At 36.7% G+C, this 22,558-nt stretch overlaps 1 pseudogene; it reads right to left on the bottom strand.

Moving 5' to 3' along the window:
* The window catches only part of LOC116860358, a 75,209-nt pseudogene that overhangs the window by 49,839 nt on the left and 2,812 nt on the right, over positions 1-22,558 (bottom strand).

Below are 22,558 nucleotides of genomic sequence, written 5' to 3'. Positions count from 1 at the left end.
TTCAAAACTGAGGAAGGATCATAACTCTAGAGGTGATTGAAACCATGCCCCATGGGGTCAATGAGGTTAAAACCGTCACCAGAAAGGTCCCCAATGACCCTGCTGCTTCTTCACAGGAATGTTAACCTTATCTTTTAGAGGCAAACAACAGGAAGAGCTCCAGCCAGCCTAGACCAGTTTGAGCTCAACCACTCACTCATACCTATACAGAGGGACAATGGAGTGTCCAAGTCACCCTACCTCATAATAATGCTAAAATATCCATGCAAGGAGGAACATAAACCTCATTAACATAACATACAATACATGTATAGGCATGTTTCCTAAGTAAACATCTGTTACCTTATACACACCTCTACATGTGATGACATAACTACCTTTCTGAGTATTCATCCTATCCCTAAACAAAAGAAAACCACTCATCCCCACCTGGGGAGTCAGCACTTTGAAGTTATTCCCCTATGATCTCTTTATTTGCTACAAATAAAATTTCTATTGTGTGACAAAAAAGAGAATAGATCGCTTGAATATCCTTATATTTATAATTTATAATGAACTCCCACACACACATATACAACAGGCTCAGATTGTCACTGATGAATTCTGCCATTTAGGAAAGAAATTTTTGTTCTACACAAACTCTTGACAAAAATTGAAGACAAAGGCATACTTACCAGCTTATTCTATGAGGCCAGTGTTACTCTGATATCAAAACCATATAAAGACATTGCAAGAAATTACAAAAAATGATAAACCAATATCTCCTGGGAGCATAGATGCAAAATTCAACACAAAATATTAGCAAGTTGAATTCAGTACTATATTAACATAGTCTCCAAAAAACATATAGAACTAATAACTGAGTTTAGCAAGATTAAAAGACATACAGTCAATAATAACAAAAATAGATATTTCTATATACTATTAGTATACAACTGGGAATGAAAAAAATCTAAAAATAATACCATTTACAATAACCCTCCAAAAGTGAAATACTTAAGTATAAATCTAACAAAACGTGTAAGTTCCATATGCTGAAAACTATAAAATGCTCATGAAAGAATTAAAAGAAAACCTAAATACACCTAAAAATAAACATACTATGTTCATGGATTGGATAGTTCAACATATAAAAGTACAAATTCTACTCAAAATTATTTATAAATTTAATGCAATTAAATTCTTACTAAAATTGATTTTTTTCTGTAGAGATGGATAAGCTGATGTTAAAATTTATAAGGGAAACAAACAGAATAGCTAAAGCAATTTCTTAAAAAGATTTTATTTTTATTTGAGAGACAGAGAGCACAAATGGGAGAAGGGACAGAGGGAGAGAATATCAAAGCAGACCCACTGAGTGCAGAGCCTGACACAGAGCCCAATGTCATGACCCATGAGATTAGGACCTGAACTAAAACCAAGAATCAGACTCTTAACTGACTGCCACCCCAGGCATTCTCAGCTAAAGCAATTTTGAAAAAAAAAATAATCAAGTTAGAACAATCACACTACCTTATTTTAAGAATGACTGTATAGTGGGGCATCTGGGTGGCTCAGTTGGTTGAGTGGTTGCCTTCGGCTCGGGTCGTGATCCCAGGGTCCTGGGTTCGGGCCCCACATCGGGTTCCCTGCTTGGTGGGGAGCCTGTTTCTCCCTCTCCCTCTGCCTGCCACTCTGTCTACTTGTACTCTCTATCTCTCTGTCAAATAAATAAAATCTTTTTAAAAAAAAGATTGACTGTATAGTTATGGTAATCAAAACAACATGACATTAGCAAAGGGATAGACATATAGATCAATGGAGCAAAATAATTAGCCCAGAAATATGCCCAGAGACAGGGGAAGATGGCAGCAGATTAGGAGGACCTTAGTCTTGCCTTGTCCCATGAATACAATTAGATAATTACCAATCATCCTAAATACCCCAGAAATCAACCAGAAGTTTGGCTGAGCAAACTCCACAACTAAAGGTGGAGAAGAGGTCACACCAGGAAAGTAGGAAGTGAGACACAGTTTGGGAGCGAAACATATCATGGCCACTATGGTGGGCGGAAAGACCCAGTCACAGAGAAGGGCAAGAAACAGATTAGCAGACAAAGGATCGCATAGGGAAAATGAATCCCCACAGCAATTGACTTGGAAAGAGAGAGAGCCTGAATTTCATGAGTTCTTGCAACCAGCAGGGCTTAAAGTCTGGAGTTTTGAAGGTCTGCAGGCTTGGCTTGGATGGAGCCCAGAGGGCATTGGGGTTGCTCTTGGAGGGAAGGCAGGCAAACCTCCCAAGAACATACAGCAGGAAATAGTGATCTGAAGAGTGCCTGGAGCACACGGTGAGGAGGTTATTTGTTCATTTCAGAGCAATCCCAGAGAGGCAGCATTTATGGAGAGAGCCTCTGGGAACAAAGGAACTGGCCAGTTCCATTTCCCACTCCCCCCGCCAGCATAAACACACCTGTGGGAACCAGCGCAGAGCAGACGCTCACTACCTAACTTGTTTACACCAAGACCTGCCCCCCCACCATTCTCCTGTGGAACTGCCCCTCCCAGTCACACTTGCCTCAGTCCCAGGGCAGTGGGACCCCTCCCCAAGAAGACTGGCCCAAACTCCTGCCAATTCTTTGTCTCCCAACCTGGGGATTTTGGAGAGACTTGGTCTTGGTGGCAGCAGGTCTCATTTCATGAGCAGACCAGTGCACATCTAGTTAAAACACAGTGTTTAGGTCAGGGGCCAAACTCTGCCCTCAACAGGCAAAGAGAGCCTATGCAGATGACTTATTTAAAGTGGCCAGTACTTGAGAGTAGAGCACACACAGCACACACTGGAGACATTCCAGAAGTGCCAGGCTGTGGGGAGGAGGAGACACTGCACTTCAAGACACTACAAGGCCTCTTCTTCATAAGGCCATTACTCTCAAGAACAGATTTAGCTGACTTTCCTAAGACAGAGAAACAGGCACAGAGGCTTAGACAAAATGTGAATGCAGAGAAATTTATCTCAAATGAAAGAACAAGACAAAGCGATGGCCAGAGATCTAAGCAAAACAGATAGAAGTAACATATCTGATAGATAATTTAAAGCAATGATCATAAGGATACTTACTGGACTTGAGAAAAGAGTAGAGGACATCAGTGAGATCATTAACACAGATATAAGGAATAACATACCAGAGATACAAGCCTTAATAAATGAAATGAGCAACACACTTGATGGAATGAACAGCAAGCTGGAAGAAACAGAGAGGGTTAGTATTAGGGTCCCCTAGAGGGATCCTAGGCTCAGTTCATCCCATGAATGCAACTAGATAACTATCAAATCATTTTAAATACCCCAGAAATTAACCTGAAGACTGACAGAACAAACTCCATAACCAAAGGGAGACAATAGGCCATATCAAAGAAGGTAGGCATTGGGAAGATGTGGTTAGGGGAGAAATGTATCATGGCTGCTGTGAAGGGGAAGGAGACATGTTTATGGAGAAGGGTGAGACAAAGACGAGCACATAGAGGAACACACAAGAACTCCCCAAAGCCATTGGCTTGGAAATGAGGATGGGTTGAATTTCATGAGTTCTTGCAACCAGCAGAGCTTAAAGCCCGGAGTTTTAAAGGTCAGCAGGCTTGGCTGGGAAAGAGCCCAAAGGTCACTGTGCTGCTCTTGGAGAGAAGGAAGACAAACAACCTGGGGGGCAGATAGTGTGCAAATAGCAATCTGAAAAACACCTGGGCCACACAGTGGGGAGACTATCAGCTCTTCTTGGGTGTCCCTGAAAGGCAGCATTCACAGAGACACCTCTCCAGGAACAAAGGAGCTGGCTGGAGCCTTTTTCCTCCCAGACCCCTCAACATAAACACAGAGCAACCTGCAGGAAGCAGCATGGTGCTGACACTGACAACTTGCTTACACAAGGCACAACACCCCTGCACACTTGTTGGACTGCCCTTCTCAATCACACTTGCCTCAGTCCCAGTGCAGCAGGCCCCTCCCCTGTAAGATTAGCACAAATCTCTGTGCACACCAGGAAGTATAATTACCAATACTTGTATTGCACAAGATAGACTTTAAAACAAAGGCTGTAACAAGAGACCAAGAAGGGTGTTATACTTGACAATCCATCAAGAAGATATACCAATTGTAAATATTTATTCTCCCAACACAGGAGCACCCAAATATAGAAAACAACTAAAAACAAATATAAAGGAACTCATTGATAATAATAGAATAATAGTAGGGGACTTTAACACCCCACTTACATCAACGGAGAGATCATCCAAACAGAAGATCAACAAGGAAAAAATGGCTTTGAATGACAACCTGAAACAGAAGGGTTTAACAGATATATTCAGAACATTCCATTTTAAAATAGCAGAATACACATTCTTTTCAGGTGCACACAGAATATTCTCCAGAATAGATCATGTATTAGATCACAAAACAGGCCTCAACAAATACAAAAAGAATGAAATCATACCATGCATCTTTTGTCATCAAACTAAAAGCCAACAAAAGAAAAAATCTAGAAAGACCACAAATACATGGAAGTTAAACAACATCCTACTAAAGAATGAGTGATGGGGCACCTGGGTGGCTCAGTCATTAAGCGTCTGCTCAGGTCATGATCTCAAGGTCTTAGGATCGATCCCCATGTCCGGTTCCCTGCTCTGCAGAGAGCCTGTTTCTTCCTCTCCCTCTGCCTGTTGCTCTGCCTACTTGTGCTCTCTCTCTATCTCTCTTTCTGTCAAATTGATTAATTAATTAAAATCTTTTTTTAAAAGAATGAATGGGTCAACCAGGAAGTCAAAGAAGAAATTTTAAAAAATACATGGAAGCAAATAAAAATGAAAACATGACAGTCCAAAACCTTTGTGAGGCAGCAAAAGTGATCATCAGAAGGAAGCATATAGCAATACAGGCCTACTTCTAGAAGTAAGAAAAATCCCAAATAAACAACCTAACCTTACACCTAAAGGAGCTAGAAAAGATGATAAATGAAGCCTAAAACCAGCAGAAGGAAAGAAATAATAAAGATTAGAGCAGATAAGTGAGATAGAAACTAAAACAAAAACAAAAACAAACCCAAAAAAATAGGGCAGATCAATGAAACCAGGAGCTGGTGATTTAAAAAAAAATAGTAAAATTGATTAACCTCTAGCCAGACTTACCAAAAGAAGAGAAAGCACCCCCAAAAAGAGAAGAGAAAGCACCCAAATAAATAAAATCATAAATGAGAGATGAGAAATAGCCAACACTACAAAAATACAACTATAAGAGAATATTCTGAAAAATTACATGCCAACAAATTGGGCAACCTAGAAGAAATGGGCAATTTCCTAGAAATATATAACCTCCCAAACTGAATCAAGAAGAAATAGAAAAAATTGAACAGACCAATCAATCAATAACCAGCAAAGAAATTGAATCAGTAATCAAAAACTTTCAACAAACAAAAGTCCAGGGCCAGACAGTTTCACAGGTAAATTCTAACAAATATTTAAAAAAGAGCCACTACCCATTCTTCTCAAACTATTCCAAAAAATAGGGGCACCTGGGTGGTTCAGTGGGTTAAAGCCTCTGCCTTCAGCTCATGTCATGATCCCAGGGTCCTAGGATCAAGCCCCGCATCAGGATCTCTGCTCAGCAGGGAGCCTGCTACCCACCCCCCTGCCTGCCTCTCTGCCTACTTGTGGTCTCTATCTGTTAAATAAATAAATAAATAAATAAATCCTAAAAAAAATTTCTGAAAAATAGAAAAGGAAAGAAAACTTCCAAATTCATTCTATGATTCCAGAATTACCCTGATACCAAAACCAGATAATGACACCAATAAAAAGAGAACTACAGGCCAATATTCCTGATGAACATAGGTGCAAAACTCTCAATAAAATACTAGCAAACTAAATCCAATGGTACATTTTAAAAAACCGTTCATCACGATCAAGTGGGATTTATTTCTGGGCTGCAAGTGTGGTTCAATATTTGCAAATCAATCAACATGATACATCACATCAATAGAAGAAAAAAAACATATGATCCTTTAAACAGTAAAAGCATTTGACAAAATACAACATCCGTTATTGATAAAAACCCTCAACAAAGTAGGTTTAACATGAACACCCCTCAACATAGCAAAGGTCACATATGAAAGACCCACAGCTAATATCATTCTCAATGGGGGAAAAACTGAGAGCTTTTCCTCTATGGTCAGGAACAAGACAGGGACATCTCCATTCACTGCTTTTATTCAACATAATAGTGAAAGTCCCAGCCACAGTAATCAGACAAAAAAAAAAGGAAATAAAAGGCATCCAAATTGGCAAGGAAGAAGTGAAACTTTCCGATGACTTTTTTTACTGATGACTTTATGCCCAAAAGACTCCACCAAGAAATTGCTAGAACTGATACACAAATTCAGTAAAGTTGCAGGATACAAAACCAATTTACAGGAATCTGTTGCATTTCTATACACCAGTCATGAAGCAGAAGAAAGAGAAATTCAGGAATCAATCCCATTTACAACTGGACCAAAAACAGTAAGTTACCTAGGAATAACCATAGTCAAAGAGGTGAGAGACCTATATCCCGAAAACTATGAAAGACTGAAGAAAGAAATTGAAGAAATCACAAAGAATTAGAGTTCATGGATTGGAAGAAAAAGTATTATTAAAATGTCTATACTACTCAAAGCAGATTTAATGCAATCCCTATCAAAATACCACTAGCATTTTTCACAAAGCTAGAACAAACCATCCTAAAATTTGATTGGAACCAGAAAAGACCCCAAATAGCCAAAAGAATCTTGGAAAGGAAAAGAAAAGCTGGAGGCAAAACAATTCTTGCCTTCAAGCTGTATTACAAAGCTACAATCATCAAAACAGTGTGGTACTGGCACAAAATAGACACAGAAATCAATGGAACAGACTAGAAAACCCAAAAATGAACCCACAATTATATGGCCAATTAATTTTCAACAAAACAGGAAAGAATATCCAACGGGAAAAAGACAGTCTCTTCAACAAATGGTGTTGGGAAAACAGGACATGAAACTGGACCACTTTGTTACACCATACACAAAAATAAATTCAAAATGGATTAAAGACCAAACATGAAACTTGATACCATAAAAATCCTAAAGGAGAACACAGGCAGCAACCTCTTTGACATGGACTACAGCACTTCTTTCTAGATATGTCTCCTAAGGCAACAGAATAAAAATAAAAATAAACTATTGAGACTATATCAAAATAAAAAGCTTCTGCACAGTCAATGAAATAATCAGCATAGCTAAAAGGCAACACAAGGAATGGGAGAAGATATCTTCAAATCACATATATGATAAAGGGTTAGTATACAAAATGTATAAAGAACTTATAAAACTCAACACCTCCAAAATGAATAACCCAAATTTTAAAAATGGGAAGTCATGAATAGATGTATTTCCAAAGAAGACATACAGATGGCCTACAGGTACATGAAAAGATGCTCATCATCATTTTTCATCAGGAAAATGCAAATCAAAAGTACAGTAAGATATCACCTCACACTCTTCAGAATAGCTAAAATCAACAACACAAGAAAAAAACAGGTGATTGCAAGGATGTGGAGAAAGAGAACAATTGTGTATCATTGGTGGGAATGCAAACTGCAGCAAGCACTGTGGAAAACAGTATGGAGGTTCCTCAAAAGGATAAAAACAGAATTACCTTATCATCCAGTAATCACACCACTGGGTATTTACCCAAAAATACAAGAACACTAATTCAAAGGTATACATACACCCCTATGTTTATAGCCACATTATTTACAATAGCCAAGATATGACAGTAGACCAAGTGTCCACCAATAGATGAATGGACAAAGAAGACATGGTATATATACACATGTATTTTATTCTGCCATAAAAAATAATGAAATCTTGCCATTTGTAACAACATGGATAGAGCTAGAGAGTATTATGCTAAGCGAAATAAGTCAGTCAGAGAAAGACAAATCCCATATGATTTCACTCATATGTGGAATTAAAGAAACAAAACAAAGGGTCAAAGGGAGAAAAAAAGAGAGAAAGGCAAACCAAGAAACAGACTCTTAGGTATAGAGGACACACTGATGGTTACCAGAGGGGAGGTGGTGGGGGGAATGGGAGAAATCGGTAATGGGAATTGAGGAGTGCACTTGCTGTGATGAGCACAGACTGATATATGAAGTGTTAAATCACTCTATTGTACTCCTGAAACTAGCATAACACCATATGTTAACCAACCAAAATAAAAATAAAAAATTAAATTAAAAAGTGTAAAATTTAAAAAAAGAAGAAATATACGAACACAAATATGGCCAATTGAATTGCTTTTGCACATTCAAAAGTGCAAAAAGTGCAAAAAGTGCAAAAGCAATTCAATTTAGTAAAGATTTTCAGCAAATTGTGTTGCAACAATTGAACATCAGTATGCAAACAAAATAAAACAAAAACATCCTCAATCTTAACCTTACACCTTATACAAAAATTGTCTCAAAGTGGATTGTAGATGTTAATGTACAATGTACATTTATGTACAGATCCATATTCATATATAATACCATTTGAATTTTATTTATTTATTTATTTATTTATTTGGTGGTGGTATTTGTTTTTTTATTGAGGTATAATTTACATAGAATGCAAGTGCTTATTTTTACATTTTGAAATATGCACCACAAACAAAATATAATGCAGTTTCATCATTCTCCCAAATTCACTTATGTCCCTTTTATCATTATCCTTAATCCCCATACTCAGTCCCTGGTGTACAAAACCCTTCACTGAATTGTTTCCCATCCCTATAGTCTGCCACTTTCAGAATGTCATATAAACAGAATCAGACACTATGTAACTCTTGAGACAGTTAAGCAAATTATCTTTACTTAGCATAATGCATTTGAGATTCTTCCATGTTTCTGTGTTATCAGAAGTGTATTCCTTTAAATGGCTAAGTAGTATTCCATTGAGGGATGTACAGCAGGAGGTCATGTAGCTTCCAATTTTGGCAATTAGACAAAACTGCTATAAACATTTAGTTTATCATTACTGTATTCTTAAATCCCAATTAAGAGTGAGGATGAACTCGTGGAAATGGGAATGGCTGTAAAAAATCACTCTTATCAGAACATTACAACATAGTTTTTTTGGAGGTATTTTCCTGACAAAGGAATATATCACCTATCATCAAGGTATAGGTAAGTATTTCTTGTCTGATATCTTTGTCCGTTTGAATTTTTAAAAGCAGCACAAGGATAGTTGTATACGTCCATATATACTTACAAATAAGTTAAATACTTCTGAAAAGATACACTTGAAGCCAATAGGTTTATCCCGGTTAGGGGGGAGAGACAATAGAGGATTTTATTTTATATTTTTTTGCCTTTCTGGTATATTTCCTTTAAAAAAATCAACACATACATCCTTTACTTTTATAACAAAAAATAAATTTTAATAAATATTGGTAATACCAAGCACTGACAAGTATATGGGCAAATGGGACTCTCAGACATTATTAGAATGAAAAAAAAAAAACAAAAAAACAAAACAAACAAACAAAAAAAACAAAACTGTGACATTCACTCCAGAAAATGGTTTGGAAGTTTCCTGTAAATTCATAGACTTACCATAAGACCAAGCAATCTTACTCCTGAGTCTCTGCCCCAGAGAAAAGAAAAGTTACATCTAAGCAACAATGTGTATATCAGCTGTATTTATAATTGTCCAAAACTGGAAAGAATCTAAATGTCATTCCATGGGCAAACACTGAACCAACTGAAGTATGTTCATACAATAGAATACTGCTCAGACTAAAAAGAATAAACTATTTTTATACAGAAAAACTTGGATGACTCTTGAAGAAAGACACAATGCTGCATGAAAGAAGCCACTCTTAAAGGGCTACATATTGCATTATTTCATTCATATTGCACTCTGAAAAAGGCAAGGCTATAAAGGATAAAGAACAGACTGTCAGGGTTTATGGGTAGAGGGAGAGATGACTATAAAGTGGTAGAATGAGGTAGTTATTTTTGGTAGCTGTTCTGTGCCCAGATTGTGAGGGTGGTTACATGTATCAATACGTATGCTAAAAGTCGTAGAACTTTACATCAAAATAGAAAAATGTACACTTTTGTACGATAATTTACAAATAATATTTAACATATTTTGGTAGCCTAGTAATTGTTTTAAATGATGAATGTTAGGAAGTCCACTGCTTTTTATTCTACCAGAAATGAAAACTCAAATGTTTCCAGATGCCAAATAGGTAAAATATATTTATGAAATTGAAGTTGTTCGGGCATAAAAAAAATAGGAATTATATGGACTGTGTTTGCAGTATAGAGTGTGTGCACTTTTGTTTCTGAATTATTTCCCTTAGAATAATACTCTGTAAATCTAGCCACATCATTGCAAATAGCAAGATTTCATTCTTTTTTAATGGCTAAATAATCTTCCATTGTATACATACACCACACCCTCTTTATCCACTCATCTACTGATGGACACTTGGGCTGCTTCCATATTTTGGCTATTGTAAATAATGCTGTTATAAACATAGCGGGTACATGTATCCCAAGATATGTCTCCCAAGGTAAGAGAAACAAAAGTAAAAATAAACTATTGAGATTTCATCAAAATGAAAAGCTTCTGCACAGTGAAGGAAACAATCAACAAAACTAGAAGGCAACCTACAGAATGGGAGAAGATATCTGCAAATGACTAGTATTTGCAAAAGGCTAGTATCCAAAATATATAAAGACCTTATAAAACTCAACACCCTAAAGCCAAATAACCCAATTTAAAAATGGGCAGAAGACTTGAACAGACATTTCTCCAAAGAGGACATCCAGATGGCAAATAGACACATGAAAAGATGCTCATCATCACTTACCTTCAGGGAAATGAAAATCAAAGCTACCAATGACATATCCCTTCACACCTATCAGAATGGCTAACATCAACAAAACAAGAAACAGCAGATGTTGATGTGGAATCAGCAGATGTGGAGAAAGGGAACCCTCTTGCACTGTTGGTGGGAATGCAAACTGGTGCAGCCACTCTGGAAAACAGTATGGGGGTTCCTCAAAAAAGTTGAAAATAGAGCTATCCTATGACCCAGCAATCGCACTACTGGGTATTTACCCAAAAACTACAAAATCATTATATAAAATTTCTAAAAAGGATCTTGGAATCCTGAAACATTTTTTTAAAATAAAAAAATAAATTTCTAAAAAGGGATACTTTCAACTATTCCAGCTGTCATGGTAGCTTTGTTCACAGTATAACTTGACATGGAATTTTAAATTCCCATTCCCATTATAGCTTATACCATACAGTTTCCTATTTTACTGTATTTATTTTGATGAGTAATAAAGACTACCATTACCAAATACCTGCTATGTTAAGCAACAATATTATGTGGTAAGTTTTTATTGTTATCATTATTCTAATTTTACAAATGGGGAACCGAGCCTTATAGAGGTTAAGTAATTTTCCCAAGACCACTCAGCAAATGACAAGGACAGGATTCTAACCCAAATTTGTCTATCAGAGGGTCTGGTGTTCTGTTTGTTTTTACTACACCATTATTACCTCCAGTCATTAGCAACTGTATTGTCATTGACCACATGAGACTAGATCTTCATAATTTCTGAGGTACTGTCACATATTATCTCATGGAATCCTATTTCAATGCTCTGGGAATCCGAAACTTGGAGAGAAGTCCCTTACCAAAGTCACAGAGTAAGCTGGTGGAAACCAATTCTTCTTACTCTCTGTCCTTAACTCTTTCCATTATTTCATGTTGTCTTTTAAGTACTCTCGGGCAGTAATCTCATCTCCACCTCATGTTTTCCATAGCATTTAGTACAGAGTTGAGCATGAAGTAGCTGCTTAATGGGTTTCTTGGTTTTATAACTTAACAAGATGCTCAGGTTTTTATAAATACAGCTTCCTGACAACCTGAGTGATAATATCTATTCCTTTAGTTTCTCAGAAAACAGAAATTTTCCTGAATTAATCTCTTAGTAGTTACATGGCAACCCTTAATTCTCATTTTCAGATCTTTAACACCTTAACACTCTCTACAGTCTTCCAAGCAAGATTATGTTATCTTACTCCATGATCCCTTTTTGTAGTCTTCAACTTAAATACCAGTTCAGAGAAATAGCAAAAAAAACTTTTCTACATACCTAAGAACTATCACCACTGTACTTTCTTAAAATATTCTTATGTTCAAATACACAGTGAATTAAAGATGGTTCTTGTCTCAACTATTAACATTTCCTGTGGGGATTTTCTCTTAGTCTGTTGATGCTAACACAGACATTGTTGCTACCAATCAAGTGACACTATGCAGGTTTTTTTTTTTTTGTGGGGAAGGATTCAATCTTGGGTGGAAGGGTATAGTGACAATGAGTCAGGAGCTTAAAAATGGCCCACCCTGCTGCCAGCATTGCTACAGAATCTCTTGGTGGAAAGCCCAGATCTCTTCCAGTAAACTGCTCAAAATGTTTGACTCAATTTTTTATTTGGTTGCCAATTTATTAAGTGGTTAACCTTGGACTGCATCTATCCAGCATTTAATTAAATAAAGCCAGTTTGAAATACCTTTAGAAACCTTACTAATTTCAATACACCAAGCTGGCACATTTATAAGCATCTAGCAATTGGTGAAATACTAAATCATCTTCACTAAAATGCTGTTGTTGCCAGCAGAACATTAATCAACTGAAGAGCTAATTGTTAAGCTGAAAGAGTAAAAGCAATCCAACACATATCTCTCTCCCCACAATTTGGGAGAAGGAGAAAAGTGGTGAGAATTACAGCTTCATGGAATTTCAGAGCTAGAAGGGTCCTCAGAGATTATTTAATTTATCATCCTTATTGTAAAATGGGGAAAGTGAGTCAGAACAGTGAGTTAGTAGCAAAGTCAGGATTAGTTCCCATGGCTCTAACGCATAAGTATTCTTCATTTCCAGAATGTTTTTATTATGGAAAATGATTCTAACTTACTACTCACCCACTCTATTCCTCCATAGAAAATACTGGGAGAAGAGTGGAATGATACTAAACAGTACCTGTGCATCTCATAGGAAATCCCTGGCCCACTTTGTTGTTTTATTCTGTATCATATTGGTGCAGAAACTCAGGACATAAGTTTTGAAGGTCTAATTCTAAAGTCATTGCTTTCTATTAAAATGAAAAGTAATCATTTTCCTCATCACCTTTATACCTCATTACCTACTATAGGTGAATCCCTGACATCTAGAGTATCAGGCCCTAGTGGTAGCCACTGAATTACAAACAGTGGTTTAGACAAAAAGCATTTCTCTTTGGCATTGAACTTCAGGACATGCATTTGTGGAAGCACTAAACCTCATTAATATGCTAAGCCAAACAGAATGACAATTTCCATTCTCTGAGTCCACCAGTTGAATGCATGGCTCTGCATGTGGTAACATCAGCAGAAAAATAAAAGTCAACTCTCTGCGCATGCTGCTGTGAAACCAACTCACCCACAACATATCAACAGCCTATGAAAGAAAAAAAGAAAAAGGAGATAAAAGAGAGAAAGGAGATTGGATTCAAAGTAACCCTGAGCCAAACAACAGTAAGAATGTAAGTGATGCTCAAACTGGAGTGTTTATAAAAACCAACTGAGAAAATTACTAAAAATAGTCTGAATGTAGATAGAAGTAGCAGTGGTCCCCAGACCTGGCTATGTGTCTGGTAGTTACACAACTGTATACAATTATCAATATCCATCTGACTGGGGCGCTTGGGTGGCTCAGTGGGTTAAGCCTCTGCCTTCAGCTCAGGTCATGGTCTCAGGGTCCTGGGATCAAGCCCCACATCCGGCTCTCTGCTCAGCAGGGAGCCTGCGTCCCCCCCACTCTCTCTCTCTGCCTTCTTCTCTGCCTACCTGTGATCTCTCTCTGTGTCAAATAAATAAATAAAATCTTCAAAAAAATCCATCTGAATATACATTTAAAATGGATGGATTTTATTGTATGCAAATAATAACTTTATAAAAATGTTAAGCTATTAGGTCATTTTGTGAAGGGGAAAAGATCTTGTCCCCAAATCTATGTGGCTACAAAAGTAAACTCAATGAAATCTTATTATAATAAGCAAATGATAAAGATGTTAATATTGACTTGAGGAAACACTAGGGACAAATATATTTAAAAGAGAAGAACCAATGAGCTCCTTTCAAAATTAGATAATTTTATTCTTCCAGAAGCTAACTGGAACCACAATTGGTTATTACTTTTTTTCTATAGGTATGAGAAATGAGGCTAAAACGTAACACATTAGTCAATGACTATACAGATCACATTGAGAAGGATCTGTATCAGAAGCCTAGACATGCTCATTAACACAAGGCAAGTACTAAGTAGCAGATTCAATGCATATGACACAAGAAATTTCAGTCAGGTAGTTGAACAGAGCTGATATGGGGAAAGTGTTAACAAACTAAAGAAATTAGCCCAGGTATATGGTCAGTTTCTTGGGGGAGTTTGTCAGCAGAAGGATGAGAACCATAGGATTGAAGTTTAAAGTTATGATAGTATTACTATAGAGGAGAGGTATATGGATATCAGAAATATTTCAATATAAAAGTACAATCATGGGTTTGGGAACAAGACAGGGACTGTCAAGGGATCTGTAATTCAAGTTGATAGCTTGGTCATGTAAGAAGCTGAAATGAGGAGATGTTAAAAGGATCTATTGAGATTTTATTCTGATAGGAAATCCCAGGACTATATGAATCCTGACCTATCCAAACTATCCCTCCTTTCAGTGAAGTCCCTAAGGTAGATATAGGCACAAAGAAAACAAACAAAAATGCTTTATTGTTAGCTGAGAACTTGGAACCAAATATTAAATAAGAACTCTAGTAGACTGGTGTGAGTCACATAGAAAAACCTCTCTCTCTCTCTCCCTTCTCCCTCAGTCCCTCTCTCTTTTAGCCTAAAGACTTAAGTGGCTTCCTTCTAAGCCTAAACCAGAACCTCTGATGTTACCTTCCAATAACATGAAAGGCTGCATCTCCCAATGCCACTGAAATGGAATCAAGGAAGAAAAACATTGCTCAGTACCTAACACTATGCTGACATAGACTGTTTTCCCTAGACCCACACATTATGTTGGAAAAAAAAGAGGACAGGAAAGAAAAAAGCAAGCTATGGTTTCTCCCAGGAGGTACAGGCTGCCAGTCATCTTATCATTAAACACACTTACATACCTGTCTCTTACTCTTTAACCATCTGCAATCTAAGAGACTGCTAATTAAAGACTTTTTTATAGCTAAATTCAATGAACACTGTTCAGTCCTCATCTCATTTGACTTCTCCATGCAGCATTTGACTTAGTGAAACACATTCTTCCACCTTCCATGACACCACACTCTTCTTGCTTTCTTCCCACCACTCTGAATTCCCTCTCTCAATAATACTATTTGGAAATTTTACCCCCTCTACCCATCCTAAATGTTGAGAGTCTCTCAAAGCTTGGGCTTTAATTCTCTTATCTTCTTATTCTACATTTCAACCTCACTTGATTTCATTTGCTCCTATGCCTTCAATTGGCAACTATATGCTGAGGACTTCCAATCTTATATCTTCAGATCAGCTTTTTAAAAAAAATTTGTTTTAATTATTTAAAGATTAAAAGATTATTTAGATTATTATTTAAAGATTAAATTATTATTATTTAAAGATTAAAGATTTTATTTATTTATTTTACAGAGATCACAAGTAGGCAGAGAGGCAGGCAGAGAGAGAGGGGAGAAGCAGGTTCCCCGCTGAGCAGAGAGCCCGATGCGAGGCTCAATCCCAGGACCCCAAGATCATGACCTGAGCCGAAGGCAGAGGCTTTAACCCACTGAGCCACCCAGGCGCCCTGATCAGACTTTTTATCTAAGCTCTTATCTACACACTCAATCTGTGTGAAACATCACTTAGGTATTTACTCACTGGAATTTCCTGGTTTGAGCCATCATTATTACTTGCCTTGGAGTTGTTATTGGAGGGACAGTGAGCAGTGGGTTTCCCTGCTCCCATTATTATCCCCTTGTAATCTATCTTTCATATAACAACTAGCTTTAAGGGGTTCTTGGGTTGCTCAGTGGGTTAAGCCTCTGCCTTTGGCTCAGGTTGTGATCTTGGGGTCCTGGAATTGAGCCCCACATCAGGGTCCCTGCTCAGTAGGGAGCCTGCTTCCCTTTCTCTCTCTGCCTGCCTCTCTGCCTACTTGTGATCTCTCTCTCTCTGTGTCAAATAGATACATAAAATCTTTAGGGAAAAAAACTAGCTTCAAAATAATAATTAGATCATTCTTGTCCACCACCTTAAACATCCCAGTGACTTCCCAATTAGCCAAGAATAAAATGGAAAATCTTACCATGGCCTATAGAGACCCTGTACAGTCTTTTCCTTCTCAAACTTTCCAACTTAATCCCATACAATTCTGGCCCCTTATTCACATGGCCTTAGCTGCACCAACTTCATTTCCATTATGAATAAAAACACCAACCTCTTTTCTGCCTCAAGGTTTTCACTCATACTCTTTCCTTTGTTTGAAATACAACCTGTGTAAACTCTGTCCCCCAAATATCTGTACCTAGAACAGTGTGTGGAAAAAAGTAGCTGCCACACAAATATTTCTTGAGTGAATATATCTCAGACATTTCTTTATATTAATAACAATATTTTAACCCATCTTTTTTATTCTTTTCAATTTCCTAATTTTTAATTCTACAATAATATTGTTTTGATCTTTGATTTAATTCCTGAGTTCTACCCCTCTACCTTTTCATCTTATTCTGTTGTTTTATCATTTGTCTTTCAGTCCTTATTTTACTGGATTCATGCAATGTATTTATTAGGGTATATTCAAAACTGCTGTAACAAAGAGACCCCAAAATATAGGAGCTCAAATAAGATAAAATTTTATTCTACTTCACATTATATTCCAGAGCTAAGGTGGTATGGGGCTGATAGGACAAATTGTGTAGTTTCAACGTCTGTGTCTAAGCAGGCTTCTCCAGTTACCATTTTCATATCTATAGCAGTAAGAAGGGGAAAGGGAAAGGGGAGCATACTCATTCCTTTTAAGAGGAGGATCTGAAAGTGAAGTGTATTACTTTTTCCCAAATCCTATTGGCCAGAACTTAGTTATATGGACACATCTAGCTGTAACAAAGGCTGAGCAATGCAATTTTCCAACTGTGTGATCATATGTCCAGGCAAAACACAGAAATTTTATTACTTGAGAAAGATAAGGAGGTGACTTTCAGTATTTGTTATATATTTTCTTCCAGATTTATTTCTCTTGACTACTTTTCCCCTAGTGTGTTTGAATATTGGCCATGGTATTTCTTTTCGCCTTGTTTATATGTTAACAACGGTGATCTTACCTATTCTAGAACTCCTTTTTTGCATTAATAAAATGTTGGCAACTTAAGTTATTTCTACCTATATATTGTGCTCTAAGTTTTCATTTTTCAAACTTTAACTTACATAAGGGTCACTAGGAGGCCTTGTTAAAATACTAATTCCTAGGTCTTATCTCAAGATTCCGACTCAATAGTTCTGAGGAGGGGCCCATGAATTTTCATTTCTAAGTTTGGGAACAGCTGAATACAAATGGGAAGTTCAGTTAAGATTTGTGCACAGCCTTAGTTAGAGTACCTGGGTTCTTCTGAAATTTGTTTAATTGTTGGTATGAGACTTTATTCTACTTGATCAGGAGTATAACTCATTCCTGATTATATATTTCTAAGCCACAAATTGTTTTTATAATTTGACATGAAGTTCTGAAAAAGAGCAAAATCTGTTTTTCCTACTTGACAAGGATTTCTACTATCAGGAGTTTTCCCTTGATTTTCCCCCCAGGCTTCTTACTCATACCTTTCTCTCCAAGATATTACTGATTCATATTTTATCCACAGTTTCCTTATTTCATTTATAGCTATATGAAATTAACTTGTGATTATTTATTCACAATAGAATGTAGGTTTCATGAGGGTAGGGATTGTATATGCCTAACTCACCTAGAACAGTGTTTGGCACAGAATACTTACTCAATATTTTTTAATGAATGAACAGATAAATAAACAAAGAATAGATTTGGTTAAGAAATAGCTTAACCTCTTCTAAAGAAGAGTATGCCTCAAACTACACTTTATTCAGGGTCATGGGGGGAAAGTCTACAAAAGAAGTAGCAGGAGAGAAGGCCAAAGTTTCTGAGCATACCTAGCTGAAAGTACACTTATCATTTTAAACAAAAATGAGGAAGAAATAAGGAAGGAGAAGAAAAATATGTTCTCTCTCCACACTCGTGAACTGCCATTTAAAACCCATCCTCTAGAAAGATGGATATCTGAACAAAGCTCACTTTTCCTCTACTAACTCTGAATTATCTGCCTCACCTGGATCAAATGGCACCTATCACCTGGAGACAAATGAAGTTTTTGATACTGTGATAATTATAATAAAAAGAATTGGTGCTGGACTTTTTACGTTGTGAGCTAAACAAGCACCTAGGGATCAATATCAAAAAGCTCTACATTGGGTATGGGTCTACATTGATGTATAGATGCAGGAGGCCAAATATGTGAACAATTTCAGCTCCAGAAGGAGAAAAAAACATACAAAAACTAACCAAATTAAACAAGAGGGGAACAATCCCTGAAGTGAAAAAACAAAGTCTACATATGAAATATAGTAGTTAATGTAAGCAGATAATAATAGACTATCTAGAAATAGGTAACATGAATATTAAATAATGACTTTTGAAACAGAAGTTCCATATTTCAATGTTTAGAACTAACATATTTCTATGTTTAGAACTACTAAAAGTACTACCTCATCTATGAAAAATAAGAGTTCATGAATAAAAAAGAGTGCGACTAGAGAAGTAAACACATTCTAAAGATCTTATTAGGAAAAGTATGAATTTAGTAGAGGGAAAAAAGTGAAAGTATTCTAAATAAATAAGAAAATATTCTAAATAAAAATATTGGAGTAGAAGAAACCCTAATAGGGAAGAAATCATGTTTTCAAATAATAGTGGAGGCTTACGTGCTTGAAAGTTGAGGTAACCATTAATGAAATTATAAAGCATATTAGAGGTCACAAATTAACAAAGGAAAGACTGAATTAATATCTCGATCAAATTAGCAAATGTGGGCAAAACAATATAAAATAAATAATGTGTTTATTAAATAACATGTAAGAAATTAAATAAAGTGTATCAAACATTATACAAAATGTGGATAATCTCAATTATCTCTTTAAAAGACAGAGGCCATAAAACTGAGTAAAGAAATCATCTAAGCACGTGTTGTTTGCAAGAAAGGAATGAAATGAAAAGAGATAAAAAAAAATAAGAGGCTGTACATTGTCATTCATTCAACAAATAATTTATGGAATGCTTACTATGGACAAAGCAATATTCCAATTTCTGGGAATGCAGCACAAAATAAAACAAAATTTCTGTTTTCAGTGAGCTTACATTCTTGTAGAAGATACAGGCAATAAATGAATAAAGATATATTAAGTGGTGGTAAGTGCTAAGAAGAAAACTAGAGAGGCATAAAGGAACAGAATAAGAGAGTGAGAGTGTGAGCTAAAACCTCACTGACAAGGCATTTTTCATAGAAACCTGAATGAAGAGCTCAGGCAAAACATGAAAGTACTGGATGGAAGAATATATTCAAAGCAGTGCCCACATCAAATGTGAAGGACCCAAGGCCAAAACATTCTTGGGATTTGTGAAGGACAACAAAGAAGTCAATATAGCTAGAGTACAGGACCAGAACAAGGGTTAGGTACTCATAGGACTTCCTTAAATTTTGTGTAGTGTGTTCCTCTTTTGCCTCACTGTAATCCTGGCCATGCTAAGGTGGAATGAGCAAGGAAAGAAAATAATCTGGGAAGCTGTTATAGATTTTGAGAAGAGTTACAACATTATCTCACTTATCATTTAACAGAACCACTCTGTTTTTTTTGAGGGGATGGAATGTAGGGAGTACAGTAACAGAAGCAAGAAAACCTGTTAGGAGGCTATTAAGGTAATATAGGTGAGAGATAATGTGAGCTTTGATGGGGTAGTGGAGTGGAGGTCATGAAAGGGGGTTAGAGAAACAAAAGACTCAAGGATGGACATAACAACTAGAATAATGGAGTAGTCACATAAATGGACAGTGGTATAGAAAAAGGTTTGGAAAGAAAGGATAGGAACACTTTAGGAATGAAGACTTTAGGGTTTTTTTGGTTTTTTGGTTTTGTTTTGTTTTTTTTGCACCAAACACCTTTGCATTTTTTTAAACAAATGACAAAGATCCAGTGTACCAGCTTTACCTTTTTAAACCTAAGCTTAATGTTACATATTTAAACAGTTCTAAAACTTACTAAATTGTCAGCATTCACAACTGGAAAAGCATCCTCAATTTATGTTAAATGAAAAATCTCTTACCATTAATGCATTAATATCTCTCGCTATTAAATACTGACAAAAATTGAAATTATTTTTGTGGAAGATTCATCTTGGCAATGTTAACTTCACAAAAGATTGACTCTATTTGACTCACATTTGAAACACGATAGAAAAGCAGGCCCATCCTGGTGTTAGTGTAACATGGCCACCTTGGATTATATTTAATAGAGAAAGCAAGGTGCATACAGAGATTTACAACACTTTTAAAGACAAAAACAAAAACAAACAAAAAAACCAACAAAAACAAAAAAACAAAATCTCCCCAAATAACGGTCCCATTATGTAGCCCCAACAATAAACTCAAAAGCCTATGACAAATAGGGCTCCAATGTGTATAAATACTCTAGGTTAGGTACAGTTAGGATGAAAGTTGAGTTCATTTGAAATCTTCCCCAAAAAATGTTCCCATTAATCCTCAGTGGTGCTGGTTACAGGTAACATTTCTGTTACATGTGTGCATTGACTTTTTTTTTAAGATTTTTATTTATTTGACAGAGATCATAAGTAGGCAGAGAGGCAGGCAGAGAGAGCGGGGGAATCAGGCTCCCTGCTGAGCAGAGAGCCCAATGCAGGGCTGGATCCCAGAACCCTGGGATCATGACCTGAGCTGAAAGCAGAGGCTTTAACCCACTGAGCCACCCAGGGGCCCCCTTCCCCGCCTTTTTTTTTTTTTTTAAAGATTTTATGCATTGACTTTTTTAATTAAATTCAATTAGCAAACATATAATACATCTTTAGTTTTTGATGTAGTGTTCAATGATTCATTAGTTACATGTAACAGTCAGTGCTCTTCACCACAGGTGCCCTCCATAATACCCAACACCCATCCTCCCCCCCCCCCCCCCCTGTAACCCTTAGACATGTGTGCATTGAGTTTCTTGTTTTCCAATTATAGCAGCTGCTCCTTACCATTTACCATTAAGGACTTAGCTGTTTTCTTCAACTTCAATAATTCTCTTTGTAGTGATTTTTCTGTCATTAACCATTTAGTGATATACATTTGAAGTTGCCCATCCCACCACCACCAAATGCCATGGAAAAGAATGAAGTGAGGTCACGACCTGGTGACCAGAAGGAAGTAAATTCTGTATCAAAAGAAGAAAACCTTCTCCAGAAGACAGAAATCCACTGAAGGCAGAGAAAAATAACTAACCCTGGTCCCTGGCTCCTGCTTCCACCGGGGAACCCTTTGACTCCCAAAAAAGTCCTCAAATGGGTCTTTGAAGAAGTCTAATGAAAAGAGACCCCTTCCACCAAAAAATTCCCTGAAGATGTCATCTAAGTTACAGAATGTGAAGCCAAACTCAGATTGTCAAAATGAGCTCCACTTTTACCTTTATTATTTAATCCTTCTTTTTTTTAAAGATTTTATTTATTTATTTGACAGACAGAGATCACAAGTAGGCAGAGAGAGGAGGAAGCAGGCGCCCTGCTAAGCAGAGAGCCCGATGTGGGGCTCAATCCCAGGACCCTGGGGTCATGACCTAAGCCAAAGGCAGAGGCTTAACCCATGAGCCACCCAGATGCCCCCATTTAATCCTTCTTTGCTGTATTTGTGTTAGATGTCCCATTTTTTAGCATCATAACACTTCATATGCCACTTGTTTGAATTTTCCCTATGCTGCTTCTTTATTCTCAGGGTTTTTATCTGTTGGAGTGAGTCCAAGGACAGGCAGTCAGCAAGACTGGTGGAAGCTCCTCACACATTTTCCTTCCTCTCCTCAAGACTTTAGTTTTAAATATGTGAAACTTCAGATGTCTGCTAACATTCAAGTGAATATGCAAGTTGACTATATACATCTGGATTTGAAAGAAGTCCAGGCTAGAGAAATAAATTTTGGAGATGTGTCAAGACAGAAATATTGTATAAAATAATAAGACTGGATAACATTACCTAAGATATGAGTATAGAAAAAAGAAAATGTCTGAGATCCAAACTCAAACCTTAATATTTGAAATTATCTTCCTACCATTAACAATGAAAAAGCTGGACAAATATATATGCAATGACAGTTTTCAGACTTTGGAACACAAAAGCAA

The sequence above is a fragment of the Lontra canadensis genome, unplaced genomic scaffold (genome assembly GCF_010015895.1).
Source record: "Lontra canadensis isolate GAN:19392208 unplaced genomic scaffold, GSC_riverotter_1.0 scaffold174, whole genome shotgun sequence".
Classification (NCBI taxonomy): Eukaryota; Metazoa; Chordata; class Mammalia; order Carnivora; family Mustelidae; genus Lontra; species Lontra canadensis.
Note: the sequence above shows the minus strand (reverse complement) of the source record. Positions and strands in the feature narration are given on the sequence as shown.